The following is a 22,631-nucleotide window of genomic DNA, read 5'->3' on the forward strand; positions in this document are numbered from 1 at the left end:
AACAAGCGTTGCTCTTGTTTCTAAAGGATTTTCTCTCATGTTAGTTCTTTTCCCTGGTGGTCTAAAAGAATCCTTCTGGGTCAGCAATAACGCGCTTCTTTCCCATTTTGTATATCTGCGCAGCCTGCGGTGTGGTCGGTCCTGGGGGGACGGAGGCTGGGAGGCTGAGCCCCACGAAGATGGAAAGTCGATGCCAGTAATCACAGAGGATGTAGAACAGGAATTTGAACTTCTGCTCCAGAAGCTGTTATTACATTTAAACTTGGCAGAAAAGCAGCCACACTGGAAATTCATACAGCCAACGACGAGAATAATAATAATAATTATAATGAAGGCATGTTCCGGGGTCAGAGCCAAACCACCTGGGAACCGCGGAGTCCCGAGCTGCCTGCACCTGGCAGCGCCCTCCTTAGCACGCGGCAGAGCTTCATTCACCAGGACGTGTGTTTTATTGCGAGCTGCTCTGTGGGCAGATCTAGGGATAACGCAGCGGTGGCCTCGTCCCGAGTCTCCAGCACAGCGGGGCGCCGGTGGGCAGGTCGTGACAGGAGCCATGGTAGGCGAGGAGGGGCTCAGCTCTGTCTCTCCCAGTCGCCTCTCGTTGGGACCTGCTGGGAGGGAGAAACCCCAGAATGTTCCAGACCAGGGCCCTCAGCCCCCCTGTGCGAGGGGAGGGGGCTGCGAGTTGAGATAAACCCACCGCTCTCCGCAGGGGGAGTTGGCGGGGCAGGACAACGTGCAGACGCCGCTGTCCCTGCCGGGGTGGTTCCTGAGCGCCGAGGGACACACGCCACCTTCCAGCCCCTCCTGCGACAGCCACCGCCCTCACGGTCCCCGCGGCAGCGCTGTGGGAACAGGCTGCTGTCCATTTCAGACCCAAAGTGAAAGAGTAAAATAGAAATGATTTTAACCCTTCTGCCTGCTGAGGGAGATCCCACCCAGCAAGGTTTTTCTCAGAGCAAAGCCGTCGGGCTGAGGGGCGCGGCGGCCAGAGTCCCGGGGGCCAGGCTGCCCAGTGGGGGCACCCGCGTGTGCACCCGGCTTCTGGCATCTTCCTGCTGAGCCGCCCAGGCAGGCGACTCATGGCTCTGAAGCTTCATTTCTTCATCCATCGCCCGTGCAATCAACACCTTCATCACCGGTTGAAGAGCAGACGGAGAGACTCGCTTTCCCCGTCCTCCGCATGCTCGTCGCGAACCAGAGGGTGGAGAGGAGAGGCCGCTGTGAGCCTGGCCGGCGGCCCGGGGGGCTCTGAGCCCCCAGCAGGCTGTGTTAACGGTTCATTTCCATGCACAGAGCTTATGGTCCTGCGGTAAGATGGGAATCATCTATCATGCGGTTGGTTAATAAATAATACATATATGTATAATTCAGGGCTAAATTATTTAGTGCAAAGTATAAATACTGCAGGAGTTTAGGGAAATAAATAGCTGACTTTTTAATAAAATTTTTTAGCTGTATCATTTAGGATTAGGTTCAGATGCACGTAGCAGAAAACATGTATAAGAGAGACTTGAACCAGATAATGATTTATTTTTCTTTTCCATAAAATGAATCTGGAGGTAGGCTACTTAGAGTTGGTTTCTCACACCACCCTTCTCCCATTATCAGGGATATAGGCCTTTTCTTTCTGCTCCAGATTTCCTCATGGTTGCAAAATGTCTATTGTGGCTGTGGCCATCATGTCTACATTCCACCTAGCTGAATCAGCCACCTTTAGATAGCTTTCCTGGAAGCCCCATCCAACAGCTTCTTACATGGCCGTCCTTATAGCAAGAGCTGGGAAGTATGTTTCACAGAAGACATGTTTCTGTTTCCAGTTTGCAGGAGTTTTGTGACCCAAAGGAGAAGAAGAATTGCTCTTGGATTCATGGTCGTGGGTGCCTGGAGCCAGCTCCTGACCCTGTGAGATACAAAGCCTCTCTACTCCGTGTTCCCTCTGCCGGGTCCCCTTTCTCTCCACCTGTGCCCTTTCCCCCCGTCCCTCTGGGTTCACCTTGGGCTGCTCCTGTAGAGAAGCTGCAGCCCAGGGTGTGTCATAGGCTTCCGCACGGTGGCCTGCTACCTGGACGTCCTGGCTGTTGGCCCAGCTAGCCGTCTCCTTCTGCCGGTGCCCCCAGAGCCGCCGCAGAGCCTGCATGAGTCAGGGGTCTTCAGGCCCTGAGGGACTGTGTCCTGTGCCAACAGCGGGCGTCACCTGCTCTGAGCCGCTCTGTGAAGGCAGAGGGGAGAAGGGGGCTCAGGGGCTCCTGGGCCAGGCAGCTGTGAGTGAATCATCATTATTTTACCAAAAGCCTTTTTGGTCGTGCTTGTTTTGTTCTCAACACTCTAATTCAGTCGGGCTGCCCCTTCACGGATCACTAACTCACTGGGGTCATGACCATCTTTTGCATAACAGAGGACATTTTTGACTGTGTGGTACCTTCTCAGATGATTTTAATTGGATGGAGATGACAAGGTTCTATGTTTATACGAAGCTTCAACAGGGCCCTCACGGGTCCACAAGGCGACAGGACATTGACACCTGAAGAAGAAATCCTGGGTGAGCACCATGACAGCCAGGCGGGGACTACAGCATTGATAGACTTTCTCTTCTTTTCTTTCAAATATAACTATTGTATTGGTGAGAATGCTCTATGTACGAAAAGCAAAAATTCATCCCAAATCTTGTCGCCCAGAAATCGTCACTGTTCATGTTTGTTCAACATCATTTCAGAGATTTCCAGTGCATATATTCTCAGAGGAAAGTAGATAGACATTCTTACAAAGTTTTACAAAAATGAGCTCAATGGTTTAAAAATATATATCATTTATTAGATTTCATATAACTTGTATTTAACAAAATAAGATGAAAAGGAAGGAAATGTGTAAGTTTCGTAAGTGACATTAGTTCCTAAAAACTCTAAGGCTCAAAAGAGTGAAGCTAAAAGTTGGGATTAGGGTCAACTTTCTTTTTTAAATTTTTTAAAAATTTAATATTAGGGGCTTCCCTGGTGGCTCAGTGGTTGAGAATCTGCCTGCCAATGCAGGGGCCATGGGTTTGAGCCCTGGTCTGGGAAGATCCCACATGCTGCGGAGCAACTAGGCCCGTGAGCCACAGTTACTGAGCCTGCGCGTCTGGAGCCTGTGCTCCGCGACAAGAGAGGCCGCAACAGTGAGAGGCCCGCGCACCGCGATGAAGAGTGGCCCCTGCTTGCCACAACTAGAGAAAGCCCTCGCACAGAAACGAAGACCCAACACAGCCAAAAATAAATTAATTAATTAATTTAAAAAATTTTAATATTATAACTTAAAAAACCCATTGATTTCCTCCTTGCACCTGCATTTCCCCCGCCCATTTTCCTTCCCCACGACTGCTGTAGCTTTTCCCACTTTTACAGACTTGCATTTTACACCGCCAGCTTTTGCTCTGTGTCCATGATTGCACAGTATTTAGCCGCAGTTCTTTCTGTATTCAAATATAGAGCCAGTGTCCTTTTCTTCCAGGCTGTTTCATACTTAAGTTTTTTAAAAGTCTTGATTCAACTGGTGTTGGTTAAATTTTGGGGGTTAAGTATTCTTTTTCGAGAAGGGCTGGTGGGTGACACTATTGACTGAACTCTTCCCTGGTGGAGAAGGAGAACTTCTCGGGGTGTTCTGACCCCTGAGTGCCTTTCCCAGGGCCTCTGACACCACAGTGTCTTCTGACCCGAGTGCCCCTGGGGTGGAGTCTGAGGCTGGCCTACACTTTTCCATCTTAGATGACACAGACATCTACCTTTCTGCCTGGACACTCGGACAATGTGACTTATCCTTGAAAGTCAGTAAATTCAGATAAGTCTCAGGGATCAATGGTTGTGAACCAATTTTTCCTGGAACAGGAAAAAGTGCCCTTTAAATCTGCAGACTTGTTTTTTCTTTGTTTCAGGAAAATCTTCCCAGTAATATATTTTTCCTGTGTACTCGTTTTCGTTTCTGATAGACCAATTGCCCTCGTGTCTGGCTCACGTCTATGTCTAGTTAGGTCGAGCCATATGGAATTGCCATTTTGGGCCATTTTTAAACCTACAAACATGGCGTTTTCTCCTGGTTCAACTGATCATCCCTTTCTTACTGTTGCTCTCGTCTTTGTTCTCACTGTGTGAATATCTCTGTGAAAGGCGATTAGCTTGTCCTCAGTGGAACTAATTAGGTGTGAGCTGTGTTGCCCGCTTCCTTGGGGTTTTGAATATAAACTTTACCTCTCTAACAATGAATTATTGGCCTCAATCCATTTCCGTATCTCGGCAACTTTTCATTTTATTCTGTTGTCTCATTTCATCTTTGAATTCATTTCTCAGTCATTTCTGATTCTCTTTATTTTTAGCTAAATTTCATATAATTTATTATTGAAACGTTTTTCCTATTTCCCAGAGTATGTTTTAAGAGTGGGCATAACCTGTATGTTTTGCATGCTGTCTCCCCCTCTCTCCTTCTTTTTCTTTTTCCTTTATAGCTGTGATGTGTTGAGTGGTCCCTGTGCCTCCCTCCCTCCTCTCCCCCACCCCACCCCTTCTGTCTCTCCCTCTCTCTCCTCTCTCTCTCTCTCTCTCCCTCTCTCTCTCTCTCTTCCCCTCTCTCTCCCTCTCTCCCCCTCTCTCTCTCTCTCTCTCCCCCTCTCTCCCTCTCTCTCTCTCTCCCCCCCCCGTCTCTCTCCCTCTCTCTCCCTCTCTCTCCCTCTCTCTCTCTCTCTCCCCCCCTCCCTCTCCCTCTCTCTCCCTCTCTGTCCCTCTCCCTCTCTCTCCCTCTCTCTCCCTCTCTCTCCCTCTCTCTCTCTCTCTCTCTCTCTCTCTCTCTCTCGCTCGCTCGCTCGCTCACTCGCTCACGTAGTGGGGGGCAGGTCTCTCTGAATCGTCTATGTGCTTAAATGTAAAGTGAAGCTTTCCTCTGAGCGTTGGGTTCTGTATCCTCCCTGCTCTGGGGCTGCTGGCAGGTGTACCTGGGGGCAAAGGTGGTTATTGGAGCTGAAATCTGATCCTGGTTTTGTGTATTTTGTTAAGAGCCTAGAGTCATGGCCTATCCTAGTTCAAGCAAGTTCTCAGCAGGGCCTCTTCTCCTGGGTGTACCCTCAGCCTCTGCTAGGACCGGCCTCCCTTCCAGCTCGAGCCCCACCCGGGCCGTTTGCACGTGTGCCGGGCCTCCTCTGCGGGGCCCGCTGCCCCTGCCGGCCTTCTTGCTCCAGTTTCCGTCCTCCGCTCAGATCCACCCGAGATGAGTGGGGCAGTCCGCCCTGGACAGCCACCTCTCTCTGCCCTTCCTCGGGCTCCGTGGCTCAGGGCCAGGGGGTGGGTAGAATGTCGGTCCTCCTCCGGGGGTGGTCAGGGGCCCACAACACAGGAGGAGCTGGGCGCTGACCTGGGCCGACTGGGCCGACCTTGTGCCAGGCTGGCTGCGCTGGACCAGTCCCCGGGCGGTGGGGGCCACGCTGCCCCTCAAAGGACGGGCTGGGCTCCCTGATGCAGCGAAACCACTTTGAGGCCCGAGGAGGGGCTTCCTGGGCCCAGCGGCCCAGTGGAGGGCTGGTCCTGGAGACCCCAGGGACCACTGACGCCTTCCTTGTCTTTTTAACAAGAGTTCCTCCTCCTTTGGCCAGGCCTGCACTGAGAGGTTACGGGAGGTGGAGTGATCTGGATCGGGACGTGGACAGAGAACACTGCCTTGGCCTCGTGTCCGGCACACGGTGACACCGGGACAAGCCCTCGCGGGCACCACCCCACCTGTTCCCTCAGGAGAGCCTTCCAGAAACTCTGGGAAACGCTGGCCGTCCAGTTCCCGAGTTGATGGCCTCCCAGCCACTTTGTTGGGTAACCTAGGGGTGGTCCAGAGTTCCTTTCCCCTTTAATCCTGAGGACACACTCTTTTAGAAAACAAAGCTCGTTTCGCATAAAAAAGTAGCCATTAACTGGTCCTAAGCTAACCTATTAGGAGACTTCAAGGACTTGTTGGGCGAGAATGCCTTATTTGGAACAAACATGTCAAGGAAGGTTTCTGATGTTCACACCCAATGTACGGTGGATGTGATTGCGTTTCATTCTTGCAGGAACGTGCCTGGTGAATCCCAACCCGTGCACGTGTCATGCATTTGCCTAAAAGACAACCAGGCAGTTTCCAGGTGCCCAAAGCCTCGCTGGCCACTCGGAACATGAAGAGGAAGGGGATGTGGTCCTGTCTTCAGGGCCCCTCCCTCCCAAACCCCATCAGACCCGCCCCCAGCCCCTGGGGCTCTCAGCTCCACTCCCCGTGTTCCCGCACCCTCCCCAGCACCCGCCCCCCAGAGCGGTCGGCCCTACACCTCACTGCTGTCCATGAGGGTGAGTCCTCAAGGGCATAAAGCAGATGCATCGTTTGTGTATCTTTGAAAGACTTTTCATGTTAATAAACTCTCACATCAGGAAAATAAAGTTCTCGGTGTGGCCCCAGGTCCCAGCTTTTTAATGAGCCAGTATTGTCACCACATCTGCTGCATGCGGTTGGGACTTGCTGTCCTGCTTCCCATTTAAGTTGCTGGACTTTTATAGACGTGTGTCTCATGTTCTCAATTAGCTCTGAGCTTTTAAAACTGGGACTGCATGATACCACAGTCCTCATTTTATCCCTCCCGCGCTGGTCACGAAGGAGTGAATGAATGGGCTTGCGAGGGAATTCCTAGACCCCAGCGTATCTGCACAATTTTCTCTGGATCAGAGTTTAGGAAACCAGAGTTATTGATGCTAATGGCTCCCTTCTCTCGCTTATTTTTCTTTCACTAATGTAGAGAACACTGACTTTAGGGTCAGACCGGCCTGGGTCCAAATCCCAGCTCTGAGACGTGTGAGCTGTGTCATCAGGTCAATTACTTGACTTCTCTGAAACCTGCTTTCCTCCCACCCCCCTTCCTCCTTCTGTCTCTCTCCCATCCAGAGTTTTAGCACGAAAGTCAAGACTGACCCAGGACGGTTTGGAAGAGCTCCCTAAACATGTCGGATAAACAGCCTGCCCATGCCTGCACCCCTGCTCTCTCTGTCCCCGTGGGATAGTAGGAAAAGTGGGGCTCTTCCCAGGCCACGGGGCAGGTGCCGAATGCTCTGGCATAATCTATTCTTGGAGCTGGGCCACAAAACAGGCCCAGGAGAAGGTGCAGACGGGATTATCCCAGAAGGAAAGAAACATCCAAGTGAAGTTCAGTACGTGCTCCCAAGGGTGCCGGCCTGGGAAGGCGCAGCCTGGATAAAATACTGGTGCTCTGGGGCATCTGCTGGCTGTGCAGGGCTCCTGGGAGAGGGAGGCGGCCCTGGTGGGTGGGGTGGGGGGCAGTGGGTTAGGCAGCCTGGGTTGCCTCTGGGATATTCCTACAGCCACTCAGGTGACATCTTCTGGGGTGTAGAAAGGTCTTCAGGGGATCCCCGGCCACACATGCATCCTCAGTGACTGTCCAGATGCTTTAAGCTTTCGGCCAGTTTTGAACTGGGGCCTTCTGATTGCCGTGTTCTTGCTGGTTTGCTGAGGGGCTCACGGGGGATGTCCCGTGGCCCTGGCACCCGCCCGAGGCCAGTGACACAGCTCCGTCCGTCCACAGTGTCTGAGAAAACAGGCTGCTCTGGCAGAGGCCAGCCCGGGAGTCCTCCCCACCCCTTCCTTCTGGAGGCGAACAGCCAGGGTGACACTGACCTCGTCTGCAGCAGCTGCCCCCCTAGCGCGCAGCCTGGGTATCATCGCTCAGCCCCCCAGTGCTGTAGCGTTCTCCTTGTCACCGCCGTGCAGGCACCTTGACAGGTTAAGTTAGCAAAATGCCACGGCTCTCAGAGCGCGACACTCCAACCACAGCTCCTGAGCCTGACTTCACGGTCCTTAAAATAGAACCACGTCCCCGTGGTCGCCGGGCTGTCGGGCCCTGGCTGCCGGTGCCGCCTCCTCAGAGATGATTATCTGAGAACCCAGCTGTGCTGAGCCGCTCCGGCCACTCGTTCCAGACGGTGCCGGGCTCTGCAGAGGACAGCGAGGCCACCCAGCAGACCCCGCAACACGCGTGTCCCTGAGCCTTCACCCCCGAGCTGCCCACGTGGCGGCGCCCAGACGGGTGAGCGAAGAACGTGGCACCGGCTGTTCCCAAGGTCGTGTGGTTTCTTCTGTGGTTGTCACTATGGCAACAGATAACTGATGAGAAAACAGTAGTGCCTCCCAGACATGCTCGCTGTAGAGCATTCACTGTAGAAGGTATAATATTGTACAAAGTGGGAAAAGTCACCCTAAAGCCCACCAGGTGGAGAAAACTATGATCCACACCTCCATGCTCCGGATAGTTTTCTGAAAGTGTATTTAGAGCAAAATTGAGCAAAAATCTTAAAACTAATCAGTATTTTCCTGACCAACTTTGTGTTCCTTTTTGCTCTGGCAACTAGGAAGCTCTTGATTAAATTTTCAGCCTAACTTCAGAAACGGGGAAGAAGCTTACTTAGATTTCTTTTGTTTGTTATTCTTCTCCCTGGTCTTATTTTTACTGGTTTATTTTTTTCTTTCCCTTCCCTCTGAGTTCTTTATTTATGTTTTAACTTTAATCTTATAATGTGCATTCTCTGTAAACGTCATGCAATAAAATAAAACAAAGTTTTGCTCAAACAAATTCGAGTGAACCAGGGAGCAGTGAAGGGAAGAAACCACCCCGAGACTGTTTAACACCTTGAGATTCATTTTTATTTACCATTCCTCTCTTCATGTCTTGAGTGTTTATGGCAGACCCAGGACACTTGGGTCCACACGGTGAGGAGGGAGCTGCCATGGGAGCCCCGGAAGAGGTGTAGGCTGATCTTTGCGTGAGGGGTTGGGGGACGCGGCCAGATGGGGGAGAAGGGGGAGAGTATAGCTTGTCGTAGAAATCAGGAAGGAGGCCTGGAGGGGACAGATGTGATGGTGGAGAAAAGGCCCGTCCGAGGAGGTGACATCTGATCCGCAAGATGTACTGTGAGAAGGAACTTTCTTGCTCTTCAAGAAGCTTCTGGAAGCTTCCCGAGGTCACCCTCAGGAGCTCGGAGAGTGTCTGAAGCTGTCGGCGCGGCCACGTCGGGGCCACACCAGGAGTTCTGACGGCAGTGGTCCTGTGCCCCCAGGGAGGCGGGCAGAGAGGCGGCCGCCCAGTTACCTCAACCACAGGCTGCCGGAGGGGACCGCAGCAGCTCCAGGCCTCAGCCCGGTGCCCGGCCGTGTCCTGAGCACTGAGATGGGCCACATCCAGACACTCCCCAGAGACCTGGGGAGCCTCCCCGCAGAACCCAGAGAACAGCCCGAAGGAGCCCAGTGCCCTGGGAGCTGCCCGCTGGGTGAGGGGCTGGGAGGGACTTTCACACGCTCTCCCTTCACCCTGGACGCCTGGGAGGAAGGAACCCAACATAGGCGCCCGGGGCGGAGGCCGGGGAGGGATGGGCAGCTACCAGCCGTGTCACAGCCAGAGAAGCCTGGGCCATCAGAGGCAGAGAAGAGGCCGCTGTCCTGCCAGAGGGCAGCGCCCAGCCCTGCACCTCTGCCCTCTCGGTGACACCACCCGCCCTGGGCTCCGGCGCTGCCACGTGCATGCACGCACACCTTCACACTTACACACACACACACACACACGCCCCCTCCTTCCCCCTGAGCCTGAGCTCCTTCTGGCAGGGGGTGGGTTCTCACAGGGTCACAGCCTCCTGCACGTTGTCTCCAAGGTGCCCACACGAGACCCCGTGCAGTGTGAGGGCCGGAGCTCAGTGTCAGCCTCCATGTGCCCAGCAGGGCCCATCCTGCTCTCACAGCAGCCGGGCTCAGGCCCTCACCACGACACGGGGGTCCCCTGAGCACAGACACACCGCGAACATGCCGTGGGCTCTAGCAGCAACAGAAAGAATCTTAGTGGGATTCCAGCTCTTTATGTTTCAGCATGAGTTTGTGTGCTCTGAGTTTTTGGTGATTTTTAGCATGTAATCCTGAAGGAGGATCGTGGGCTCTGCTTTTAAAACCTCACATTTCAAAAGCCACCTGCTACTAAAACCATCTATGTTCTTCTGGATACTCGTTATAATGAGTGAAGACAAAATAAATTAAACTTATCAAATATTATTTATTAATATTTTCCAAGATACGTGTCTCCCAAGTGTGGAATATATGACTGGTAATTTAGAAAATAACTTTAGGTAGTCCATGTATGAATGCTTTTATCTTTTTCTAAAATTTCTTTTATTAAAGTATAGTTGATTTACAATGTTGTGTTAATTTCTGCCTGAGCAGCAAGTGACTCAGTCATACATATATACATTCTTTGTCATACTCTTTTCCATTATGGTTTATCCCAGGATACTGAATACAGTTTCCTGTGCTCTACAGTAGGTCCTTGTTGTTTATCCATCCTATAGATAATAGTTTGCATCTGCTGACCCTGAACTCCCAAACCATCCCTCACCCATCCCCCTGACCCCTACCCCCACCTAGGCAACCATAAGTCTGTTCTCTATGTCTCTGAGTCTGTTTTATTGATATGTTCATTTGTGTCGTATTTTAGATTCCACATATAAGTGATATCATACGGTATTTGTCTTTCTCTGACTTACTTCACTTAGTATGATAATCTCTGGGTCCATCCATGTTGCTGCAAATGGCATGATTTCATTCTTTTTTATGGCTGAGTAGTATTCCATTGTATATATGTACCACACCTTCTTTATACTGAATGCTTTTATCTTAATGGTTATTTGTTTCAGTGTGTATTAGGAAAAGAAAATACTGCAGACCCATGACCTAGCGGTTATTTTTGCTTAAGGAAAAAGCTATACTATGTTTTTAAGTTAAAAAGTGAATCAATTTAAGGAAAAATAAAAGGCAATGATGCTGCAAGTGGTAAGAAAATATGGCTGAAATTATGGGAAAAAAATACGAAAGTTGGAGAATTGTAAAGCATGAACAAAACATGTTCTCTAACTGAGGAGCTGATTTCTCACAGTACACTTCTTTTTTTTTTTTATGGTTCCCTCCACCGGGAAGGTTAGGGAAGGTTGGCAGTTGATCCCTGAAGCCCCATCAGGCCGCAGCACTCTTGCTTTTATGGTTCTAGGACTGTGGGTAAATGGGTTTTAGCCATGAAAGGAAATAGGTGGTGCCTTCAGCTACAAGAAACAGAAACTCTGACTCAAACTGGCTTCAAAAGAAAAAAGGAAATGTATTACCTCACACATCAGGAAACGGGAAGCCCTGGGCGGGCGTGGGGTTTGGATGCCGTGAATCAGTGGTTCAGCCCGGCCATTGGTCATCCACGGCTCTCCATCCGAAGGCCGGTTTCCCCCGTCGCCAGACGCTGAGAGCTGCAGGTGCTGGGCTGCGTCTTCCACGCCGGCCCCAGGGAGAGGGCCCTGCCCCAGCGCGGGACTGGGGATCCTTCTCTGCACTCTGACGAACTGTTCTCCCTGCAGGACCTAAACTGTGACCGGATGGGGTACCGGCTGTGTGCCCAGAGGCTCACCTCTGGTCCTGAGCCCTAGACCCCAGGGCTGCAGACCCCCGGCTGGGCTGGCCCACTGCACCCCCTGCCGCAGGAAGATGAGATTACATGGGGAGGGGGTAGAAACGGGAACAGAATCGTGATTCTGTATCTACAAAAGGAAAACAGACTCACAGACACAGAGATCAGACTTGTGGTTGCCAAGGGGGAGGGGGTTGGGGGAGGGATGGAGTCGGAGTTTGGGGTCAGCAGACGCAAACTATTGTGTAGAGGATGGATAAACCACAAGGTCCTGCTGTACATACAGCACAGGGAGCTACATTCAATATCCTGTGATAAACCATCATGGAGAAGAATATGGAAAAGAATGTGTATATATGTGTAACTGAGTCACTTTGTTGTACAGCACAGGGAGCTACATCCAATATCCTGTGATAAACCACCATGGAGAAGAATATGAAAAAGAATGTGTATATATGTGTAACTGAGTCACTTTGCTGTACAGCAGAAATTAACACAACATTGTAAATCAACTATACGTCAATAAAATTTTAAAAACTGTGGTTCTTTCAGCGGGAGAAAGTGTCCCCTGTGGATGGAGCTGGGGGGGACAGATTGCCCACCCTCCTCCTGTGTTCTAATTGGTGGAGACGAGAAAAAACCCAATGGAGGCTGGAGAATCAGCTCCATGAACAGGGCGAGTGCCTCCTAGCCCCAGAGAATGGGGCGCTTTGGTGAAGCTGGATTGGGGAATCTAGCTGGCACCCAAGTTGGGGGCCTCCTACGGTCTCCCCACCTCTAGACCTGGGGGCTGATGTAAAAGCGTAAGCTCTGCAGAGCTGGGCCCAGGTGGACCCACCTGGCCACCTGCCCTGTGCCTGGACCACAGACCAGGGCACCCATGGCCCGAGGAGTGGGAGGCAGGTCTGGGCCCCGAGCAGGAAGCGGGGAGCCCTTGAGGGGCAGAGACGCATGGCCAGGAGACGTCCAGTGCCAGACCTGTCGTCTGTGCCGCTGGCTCCTGACCGTCAGGCAGGTGCAGAGCATCCTGGCCAGCGAGCGCCTCTGTGGGTGGGGACGGGATAGCACCCAGCCCGCCTCCGGCTCCTGGGCCCAGCCACGTGGCCTTTCCTGGGGATGGTCAGTGCCAGTGCCCGGCTCCTCCCTTGGGTGAGAGCCCGTCTCCGAGGAGACCCCCGTGTCCTCCCTTTCCGATGCCCACTTCCCACTCTCCTGGCCTGCTCTGTCTTCCGCTCTCCTTCCTCCCAGTGGGGTTCTTGCCCACTCACTCCCTTTCCGTGTCTCTCAGCTGCTGCCTGGCGTGTCCAGCCACTTGTGACATCAAACTCGGGCAGAGCTCTGATGTGGCAGGTGGTGACTGTCCCCCGCGCACGTCCCTGTCCAGCAGGGCAGGTATGTTTAGCAAGTCTGTGACCCTCCGCTGGACACAGCAGAGTCTCCGGTTGAGCACCCCGTCTCTGGAAGTGGACGGCCTGGGTTCAGATTGCAGCCTTCCTCCCATGTGGACAGACTGGTCACATGACCTTGGGAAGCCTCGTCCCTGCCTTACGTCTCAGTTTCATCACCTGGAAAAGGGAACGTGGGCATTACCTTGTGTCATGTAGTACCACAGGCATTAAATTAAAGAGGGCTCAAAGCTCGAGAGGCTGTAAATGTCCCATGTACATTGTAATCACTGCCCCTCCTTCCATCCCTGCGGTGGGGCAGAGTCACTGGGGACCCACACCAGGAATCCCCTAGCAAAGGCTGTGAGCATTGCAGCCCCTGGGTGCCCATCACCCTGACCTATTGGAAATTAGTGCTGTCTTTAACACCCTTACCAAAAAAAGAAGAAAGAAAGAAAGAGAAAGAGAAAGGGAAAGGAAGGAAGGAAGGGAAAGAAAGAGAAAGAGAGAAAGAGGAAGAAAGAAAGAGAAAGAGAAAAAGAAAGAGAAAGAAAGAGGAAAAAGAGAAAGAAAAAGAAGAAGGAAAGAGAAAGAGAAAAGGAGAGAAAGAGAAAGAAAAAAAAATGAAAGAAAAGGAAAGAAGGAAAGAAAGAAAGAGAAAGAAGGAAAGGAAGGAAGGAAGAAAGAAAGCTGGAAAAGGAAAAAGAAGAAGCATCCCTGGGGCAGGAGCAGGACCGTTCACACTCTGGGCCACAGCTCAGGACGGAGGCCCGTGGGCAGCCGTGACTGCAAGAACAGTAGCCAGCAATCTGGGGATGACGGCCCGATGGCCTTGCCTCAGATTCTGATTTGGTCTAATGATGTGAACATTCTCCTGCTGTTCATTCACTACACAAACCTTTTTAGAGGACTCGATGGACGTGGTGTAAGGGTGGTGATGGTTGTGAAGATGTTATTTAAATTATCTCGTTGGTTTTATTCATCAAGGTAAAAGTAGCTTTGTTCATAAATACTATGATAATTGAAATTAGCTTTGAAGTTATGAGTGCTATTATAGGAATAAAATTACCCCGTGGTGTACAATCAAAACAAATTCTTTCCCAACACAAAAGGAAGCCTTTGCCAAGTGCATTTTTCACAGCCCACACCCCTCCTCCCTGCAAAAAGGCCATTAAAAACAACCTTGGCACTGCTTAGATGTGTAAGAGTAATAATCCTGAAAATTCTGGGTAGATAAACAGATCAGATAAAGCCCAGGGTGTCAGGGTAAATCCTTTCTTATTACAACGGACAAGAGCAATTTAAAAACTCACATAAAGATAACTTTACAGTAAAAAGCCCTCTCTTTATTACTTTTTTCCCCTGTCTGTACAATAAATACAATCTAGTGAAAAAAACAATAGAGAAGTGGGAAAAGATTGGAAAATAAAAATTTCCATAACCACCGTCCTGCCCACATTCCATTCAAAGAGCCACAATCGGAGCCGGCAGATACCCTTCCTGTTTTGTTTTTCTGGGCCTGAACCGAAGCAAAGACAGCATATGAATTAATTCTCCTGAAACTGGATCCTGTTATACATGTGACTCTGTTACCTTCTTTTACTTAATAATATGTCTTGGACGTCTTTCCACATCAGTGACTACAGATCTACTTTATTCTTTTGAACAGCTGCGTTGTACGGCTCTACCAGGATTTATGAACCAAGCCTTGGTTGATCCACATTTGGGTTTCCCCCAACCTTTGCTATTTTATCCGTGTACACAAATCTTTGTGAATTTAGGTGAACGTGTTTGGGGGCACATTCCTAGGAGTCAATGTGTCCTCTCCAAGCCCCCTCGGAGAAGGGAGGAGCGGGCAGGGCTCCGTGGGGCTACACAGGAAACAAAGGGCTTAGTCTGGGTAGCAGCCTGTAGGGTCTGTTCCCCGGGGCCCGAGAGGCTGGAGGAGGCCCGTACCAAAGAGGAGAGGGGAGGCTTAACTCTGGCCTGCATAAGCACACGAAACAGGAGTTCACTGCGCAAGAAGACCCTGCATGTTCTAGACCCAGATCATCTGTCTGCTCTCGTGGCTTTAGCCGTTGCTCAAGGCCCTGTACTGGGACCGCCTGGGACATGATTCCCCGGGTTGCAAGTCGGCTCTGCCACGTGGATCCAGATGGTTCCCGTGAGAACACGGATCTGGGCTCTGCTGTCCATCTAACAGGTGAGTTTACTTTGTATGTTTGCTGCGTTCCTCGTGGATTTGGACTTCCTGCGGCCAGCTTTGTTGGTGCTTCTATTTGCCGTGATCTGCCTTGCCTTTCTTTAGATATGGGTTTTTTACCCCTTATGGAAATGATCAGGTTTTCTGAAATGTCCCCCCCCTTTTCCTTCGGAGGCTAGAAGTTGTACGTCCTCTGTCTACCCTTCCTGTGCTGACTGTGAATGTCTCAGCAAGCCCACTCCGCTTAACAAGACCTGAAATAACCGGTACCCTGGTCTGAAGACCTCAAGGAAGTAGGGATACCTGGGCTGCCATCTCCCTGGTATTGGGCTAGTTTCACATTGCTATTAACCGCCTAATAGTCATTATGGTTCGTGTTATTATGATGATGGATTTTACTGTCAGTGTTTATTTACATTTACCACTGTTTTTATATGCTTCTTGGCCCCATTCCTACCAAATCCCATTTTTTCTCTGACTCTAATTTTCTTCTTAATGAATGAAGTTCTTCCACAGTCATTTCATGGGGGTCTGCAGGTGGATCTCTTTTGGTCTTTGTCTGGAAATAGCTTCTCTCTCCCTGTTGAACGGTAGTTTAGCTCAGCGTTTATCAGTCCAGTTGCAGTTAAATTATTGTTTTCTGGTGGTTGTATTTCTTTTTCTCTCTGGTTGCTTTAAACTTTTTCTCTTTGTCTTTGATGTTATTCAGTTTCGCCTTGATATGCTGTGATATAACAACAAAACAATGTGCAGGCACACCTCGGAGATACTGTGGGTTCAGTTCCAGACCACCATAATAAAGTGAATATCAGGAAAAAGTGAGTGACATGAATTTTTTGGTTTCCCAGTGCCTATGAAAGTTATATTTACATTATGCTGTAGCAACTTCTGTTACTTCTCCTAAAACAGAATTCTTTTATTTTCTCCATCTTTCAGAAAATTCTGGTGAGTCTGGAGCCTCTAGTCAGCTGTGATCACCTTCTTGGCTCTGGCTCTGCAGACCCCACTGGTCCCACCGTTTCAAGAAAGACCAAGGGAAGGGAGGGAAGAGAACTAATAAATATTTTTCAAGAAAATAAGAAGGAGAGGAAGGGAAGAGGGAGAGAAAAGTGTAAATTTTTTGTTCTCATCCAGGGTTCACTGGATTACACTCTGAAGTTAAGCAGATGTTTAAGGAAGTTTTCCCCGGGCTTTAATCCCCGAGGCTGTATATGAAATGCAGCCGCTCTGTCGCCTGTGCATACAGGTGACACCTGGGCAGGGTGTGTAATGAGGGCAGGTCTTCTTCTCCTCCTTTCTCTGCGCACGACGTCCCTCTGCCTTCACGCATCTGTCCTTACCGAGGATAAGTCTGAGGCTGGTTGATTTTTGTCTTTGTAGATACTCTGTCTCTGATGCCCAGATGTCCGTTATATTTACGATAATCTTTTCTTGCCTCATATTCTCCATTCACCTGTCTTGTTAATATCCAATTTGTTCTCAGTCCTCCCCCTCCCTCTCCTCCTCCCCTCCCCTTCTTTTTCTGATAAGGACCTTTTATAGGTTCCTTGCTGGAGGGTACCCCCTTATCATCCATCTTTGAACAGGGAAGTTCTATTCTGGCCTGCTTTCTCCCCAAGAATACTGTTGCTGGCTTCTGTCTGCCTGGACCATGTTTGAATTGTTCCCTTAAATCATGGCCCAAGGGCTGTATATTAAGAATTTGTAAGCTGTGTTTGAAGTCAGCTCTTTGGGGATTTGTTGCCATGGGGAGCTGAGTTCTGGTGATCAAGAAGCTTCTGTCAGATCTCCTGGGTCCTCTGTCACGGAGAGGGGGAGGTGAGTGTGCATGGGGGGGTGTGTATTAGGGGGTGTGCATGGGGGTGTGTGTATTAGGGGGTGTGCATCACGGGAGGTGTACACTGAGAGCCCTCCTGAGGTTTCCTCGCTGGAGGAGGTCTAGGTTGTCTGAGGCCCCACTGCTCACAGCTCTTTGCTGAGTTCGTCGTATTTAGTGTTTCCGCTTAGTTCACTGTGAGCCCCTGAGAACGGACGAGCAGATCGTTGCTTCGCTGCCTTTCAAGGATCAGGGCAGCAGTATTTCAAGAAAGACCTTATTGATTTAAGGTAGACCATTTGGTGACCTGATGTTGGAAGGCCGTTTGTTCCAAGGATATAATGCAGCTGAGAAGACACACATGCAAACTCAGCCATGGGTGAGACAGTAAATAGACCCAGATAAAGTCCCCGCTCTTGTGTCAAAGCCTCGTATTTAGAATAGTTCAGCATTAGTTTCTTAATAAGGATAAGAATATGAATTAATCTTATCAAGCTGATTCCAGACCAAGTGTACAGTGTGGTATTTTAAATTTGACCTGTGGCCTTGGTGATGTTGACAGCAAACTTGATGTAAGAAAATGAAGATGTTCTGATCTGATGCTTTATTTAAACGAGAACCCGGCTTGGTGCACACGGCAGTTTCCACAGCATATCATGACGCTGCAAACCAGAAAGTCTGTTTCGGGTCTTTAAATCTATTCCTAGGTGTGCAGACGTGTACTCTGTTGCAGTGGGAGGTCCTGGAGCATGAGCCTGAAGGAAGAGGAGGCATCAGAGAGGGTGGGAAGCACATCCTGCCTCTGAGCAGACAGGCCATTTACCACTAACAAGGTGAATCCAGAAGGGCGGTGGTGACGAGGAGAGAGCTCCAGGGCTCGTCTCACTTTCTGTCCGCTGAGCAAAATGTTCAAAGAGTCCATTTAAACTCTGAACAAAATATCACCTTCAGAAGCACAGGAAGTGATTTCGTTCTTAAAGCTTTGTATTCGCCATTGACCCAGGAAATCTGGTGGGTGGTTAAGTGATCCCTGAAATCTAGGTTTGCGCAAATGTCCTCATCTGGTGCCTGAGACTCCCAGTGCCTGGTACTGACTTTTCCTGTTTTCTGACCCGTGTGGTCAGCGGCTGGGGCCCCGTGAGCACACACGGAGCAGGGGGGGGCCTCAGGTGAAGGTTCGGCCTCCCCCTCAGGGCCTTGTTGGACAGTGCTGGGTCTTGGGGGTCCCCCAGGGGCCACGTGGCCAGGAGAGCCTGGACTTCATTTCTGAGCACATCGCTGGGCCGCCCAGAAGGCCACGCCCCTCCTGCCGTGACCGCAGACACTCTCCTCCTAAGTACAGAAGGAGCCGCGGCTCCCGGCGACCCCAGGAACTGTGGGCCGGCCTTGGGATTTGGCCTGGACGTCTCTCCCCACCTGCCGCGCCGCGCTGAGCAGTGTGGCCTGGGCGGGGGGCTGGCTCCCCGGGGCCGCGGGGCAGCAGGACGTGGAGATGCGGCCGTCTCCCCTGTAAACCGTCGCAGGTGTGGGTGTGCGGAGCAGGTCGCCGTCCTCTGCACAGAGACGCACGGGCGTCCACGTCCACGCCACGGCCGCGCCCGGGCCGGGGAGAGCCTCATCGCCTCTGACCCAGAGACCTTCGGGGCTGGCAGGGCTGCGGCCGTCCTCGGGGGCCAGAGGGGTTCGGAGGGGCTGCCGAGCCAGGGAGGAGAGGGCCTTCGAAACGGGCGATCGCCCTGTGATTCCCAGCTCCGATTAAGGGACGTCTCGGAATCAGAGCCTGATGGAGGGGAAGAGGAAGCTTCTACAGAAGCTCACCCACACGCTGGGATGACTTAACGGGAAGAAGCCTGCCTGAGCAGCCTGATGCCCGTTGACTGAAGGCCTTGTGGGTAGGACAGGGGAAGCAGTCTGACTTTTCCATAAATCCCTTTGTCTGTGTGCTCTTCCTCTGGGGGAGCTGCACGACAAGACCTCGCAGCAAAGGCTGCAGGAGTGGCAGGATGAGGGCACGGCTGGGACGGAGCCCAGTTTCCAAGCTGAGCCACCGCCGTGCGCAGTGCCTGGAGAGGGGCCGAGCGTCACGTGCAGGGCATCTGGAGCCAGTGCGGCTGGACGGCAGCGTGGCGCTCTGGCGCCCTGGCCAGGGTGAGGCCCCATCTTCCCAGTGGGAGAGGAGACTCTCACAGCGGCCAGCCTCCGGGCAGGGGCCCGGGGGGACACCTGTCCTCACCCGCTAGCAGGGCCTGGTCTGCAAACGTCACCGCGTGGCGACCAGCTCCACCACCACGCACTGAAGTGAGTTCAGAGCTCAGACATGCCATGGACCCTCAGATGGCAACACACAGGTCTTTCCAGGGACACCAGGGAGCGCAGGTGAGGGGATGGGTTCCACCCGTGGCAGAACAGGGAGGGCGGGTGTGGACCCCGGCAGAGCGGGGCTTCGTGGCTCTTTCTCTGGGAACCCTGAGTCCTGAGCGGAGCTGCCCTCAGGGTCTCTCCATGCGCCCACCTCCCGCCGTATGTGTGTGTGAGATTCAGTGTAGAACAGACCACCCCCGTGACACCACAGGGAGGGGAGTCCAGGCGAGAGCCCGCGCTCCTGAAGGCTGATGGCAGGAACTCCTGGAGGTGCTGTCCCAGACCCTTCTGCACACCTGTGACACCGTTTCATTCCAAGATCCCTTTCCACGTTGCTGATCTGATTTCTGGAAACCGTCTGGATTCCTCGAGAGCCGATCCTGCCTCCTTCTGTTCTTTTTCCTGGATCCTCTCTCGTCATGGAAACTGCACTCTCATCTGAAGGTTCAGGGTCCTGGATCGCAGGCCGCCCGAGACCCCTGCCTTCCCTTCCCAGTGAATCCCCCGCAGTGCTGGTGGGTTTTGCAGACGCCAAGCTGGACCCTGAGCAATGCGACCCTCCCTGCTGTGGGCTCCACGTGAGCACCCTTGGCCCCCGTTGGCTCTGCCGTGTCCTGGCGTCTGTCCCACTCACCAGGACAGAAACCTGCTTCCCACGTAATCATGAAACCCACAGCTCAGGCCACCGAAAAGGAGGTGATTTCAATGAAAGCCCAGCAACCTGGAGCCCCACGCCTGCAACAAGGAAGGACGTCTGATGCATCTTTGATTCCTCTTCCTCTGGGGGCAGGAGGCAAAAGGCTTAGAACGCAGGCTCTCGGCCGTTCTCTGCCCTCGTTCTGGGGAAAAAGGGCGGCCACTCCTCCAGATCCCACGTGCACGCTCACATATACACACACCCCCAGGTGTACACACATTCATGTACATGCACATACTTGAATACACACATGCCCACACACATGCACACACACCCACATATACATACACACAAATGCACATTCATACTTGCACACTTGCATACAAACCCTGACGTTTTCACATACACTCACACAAACACGCACTCTCACACGCACCTATACACATACATACACATAAGAACACATTCACAGGTACACACACTTGAATACACACATGCACACGCTCACGCACCGTCACATTAGTCACTTCCCAGCTCAGTAAGTGAAACGTTTCCTGCTCTTGACCAGGAATGAAGGGAAACTGTGTGGAGGGGCCGGCCTTTTCTGCATCACATCTAACTGTGCGCTGCCTGGGCCACGGGGCTCAGGGGTGCAGGGACGGAGGTGTGGGGTGACCAGGCACCTGTGTCCTTCCTGGTCCCTGCTGGGGTCAGAGGCTGGCAGGGCCTCGCCCACCTCCCGAGTGTCCCCGCTTCCTGCCTGACTTCGAGCCGACCCAGCGGCAAGGAAGGGGCGGGCAGCGGCACTGGTCAATCACACATGTTTGCTTATTAACCCGGCCTGCCTGCTCCGTCTCCCGTTTCCCCACATGTCCAGCACAGCGGTCACTATCCCTCTTCCCCCTTCAGTAGGCGCCACCACGAATTCTTCGTTGTCAGCCATGAATTCTTAAACTGCATCAGAGACTGGGGACCACATTTACATTTCCCACTCAGTCAGTTAGTGCAGGCCGACACACACCAACGTGGAACGACAAATGTGGACTCGTGTGTGTTTCATTTTGGGCAAAACCGTTTCATGGTGTCGCTTTGGTATAGTCAGCAGGAGCTGTCACAGGAAGTTTTTCTCGGAGACGGAGATGGAGTGAGGGCGGAGGGCCAGAGGGCGTGGGAACCGCAGGGACAGACGTCTGCCCACAATGGTGACAGGCTTCTGCCCGGAGGGAGGACGCAGCACCAAGCACTGAAGAAACATTCACAGGAGAGCCTTCTGAGATGGGAAAACCCACACGCCCACTGTGGTGGACCTTGACCTCCCGGCCAAACAAGAAACAAGGCTCTCTTGTCCTCACGTCCCGAGAAGTGGCTGGGAGAACACGTTTCGATTGTGAGCTTGGTGCCAAGAAAGACAAATCCTTGCTGGTTTTATTGCAGCGGAAAGACAGGACCCCTAGGGCCTGGTCGTTGTTGGTGGAACCTACGGCCAGCCAGCGAGCCGTACCCCTAAGTCCATGCCGACCTGGGGCAACTCCCCACCCCGACAAATGCTCCCTGGGACACCGACCTTGTCATCAGTCAAAGTACTTTTTGGATGATCAGTATTTTGTTAATCGAACATGTATTTATAATAAAATGAAAATACTAAGAACTTTGTCCCAACTTTTGAGGGACTTGGCAGATTTTGACCAAATGTGTTTTGAATGAGAAAGGTCACCATGCATCTTACGTTTGTGCATCACTTGGTCATCTAGTAACCGATGAGGCTGGGAAATTAAAGTGTTTTACCTTTAACCCAGGAGCTGACCGCACAGCACACGGGGAGGCTGACTTACTTCCCCTTTATCTGAGCTGTTCACGGGCGCCTCGGCCGCTCCCCGAGTCCCCAGGAGTCCCTCTAGGGCTGGATGGGGCCTCCCCACGCAGGCTGCCCTGAAGCCTCCAAGGAGAACCCACCTGGACCGTGGAGACCAAGGTGAGGGCGCAGGTGGCGCTGCTCTATGGCTGCTGGCTGAAGCAGAGCTCTGCCAGGTGCCCCTGGCGTGGTGACTTGCTCTGTTTCTTGCTGAACTGTTCCACACTGAGGCCTCCCTGTGTCTTCCAGCCTCTGGTCAACTCTTTCCCTTGGAAACCCAGTCATGGGACCTGGGCCTCATCTTTTCTGTTGTGGGAAACCGAGTCCTCTTCCAAGTATTTCTGAGATTTCTGTGTTTGTGGGGTGGGGAGGGGCAAGTGGGGGCTCAAGCTCATCCAGATGCTTCCTGGACCAGCCAGCAGGCTGCCAGGCTCCTCTGTCACGGTGACATTGCTCTGTGTGCTCTCCCCCCAGAGCGTCCCTAACACGGAGCTGGGTCCACAGAGCCGCTCCAAGGTGGGGTGTGAAGCCGCCAGCACAGAGCAGGGAACGGCTTCAAACTGCCGACTTAGCATCACGTCACGCCCCCCTGACCCCCCCATTTCTGCCACAGGAGTTGCTCTGCCTTTCCCCAGGAGTCCACTCCTCTCCACACCTCCCGGTCCTCGTTCTGGGCTGTAGCTCCGTCTCCCCTGAAGTCGCTGGGGGCTCAGCCTGCGTCTCCCCCAGAGCAGGTGGGTTTGCGTCTCTCGGAGCCCTTCCTGGATGGGCCTGACCCCATGTTCTCACGACCCAGAGCTGCTACCCAGTAAAGGGGCCACGTTCCCAGCTGCGCCACCAGGAGCCCGAGACCAGCTGAACGTCCCTGTCGTGTTCCCTTCAGACGGTCCCCTCTCCCTCAGGC

Source organism: Balaenoptera acutorostrata, chromosome 14 (genome assembly GCF_949987535.1).
Source record: "Balaenoptera acutorostrata chromosome 14, mBalAcu1.1, whole genome shotgun sequence".
Taxonomy (NCBI): Eukaryota; Metazoa; Chordata; class Mammalia; order Artiodactyla; family Balaenopteridae; genus Balaenoptera; species Balaenoptera acutorostrata.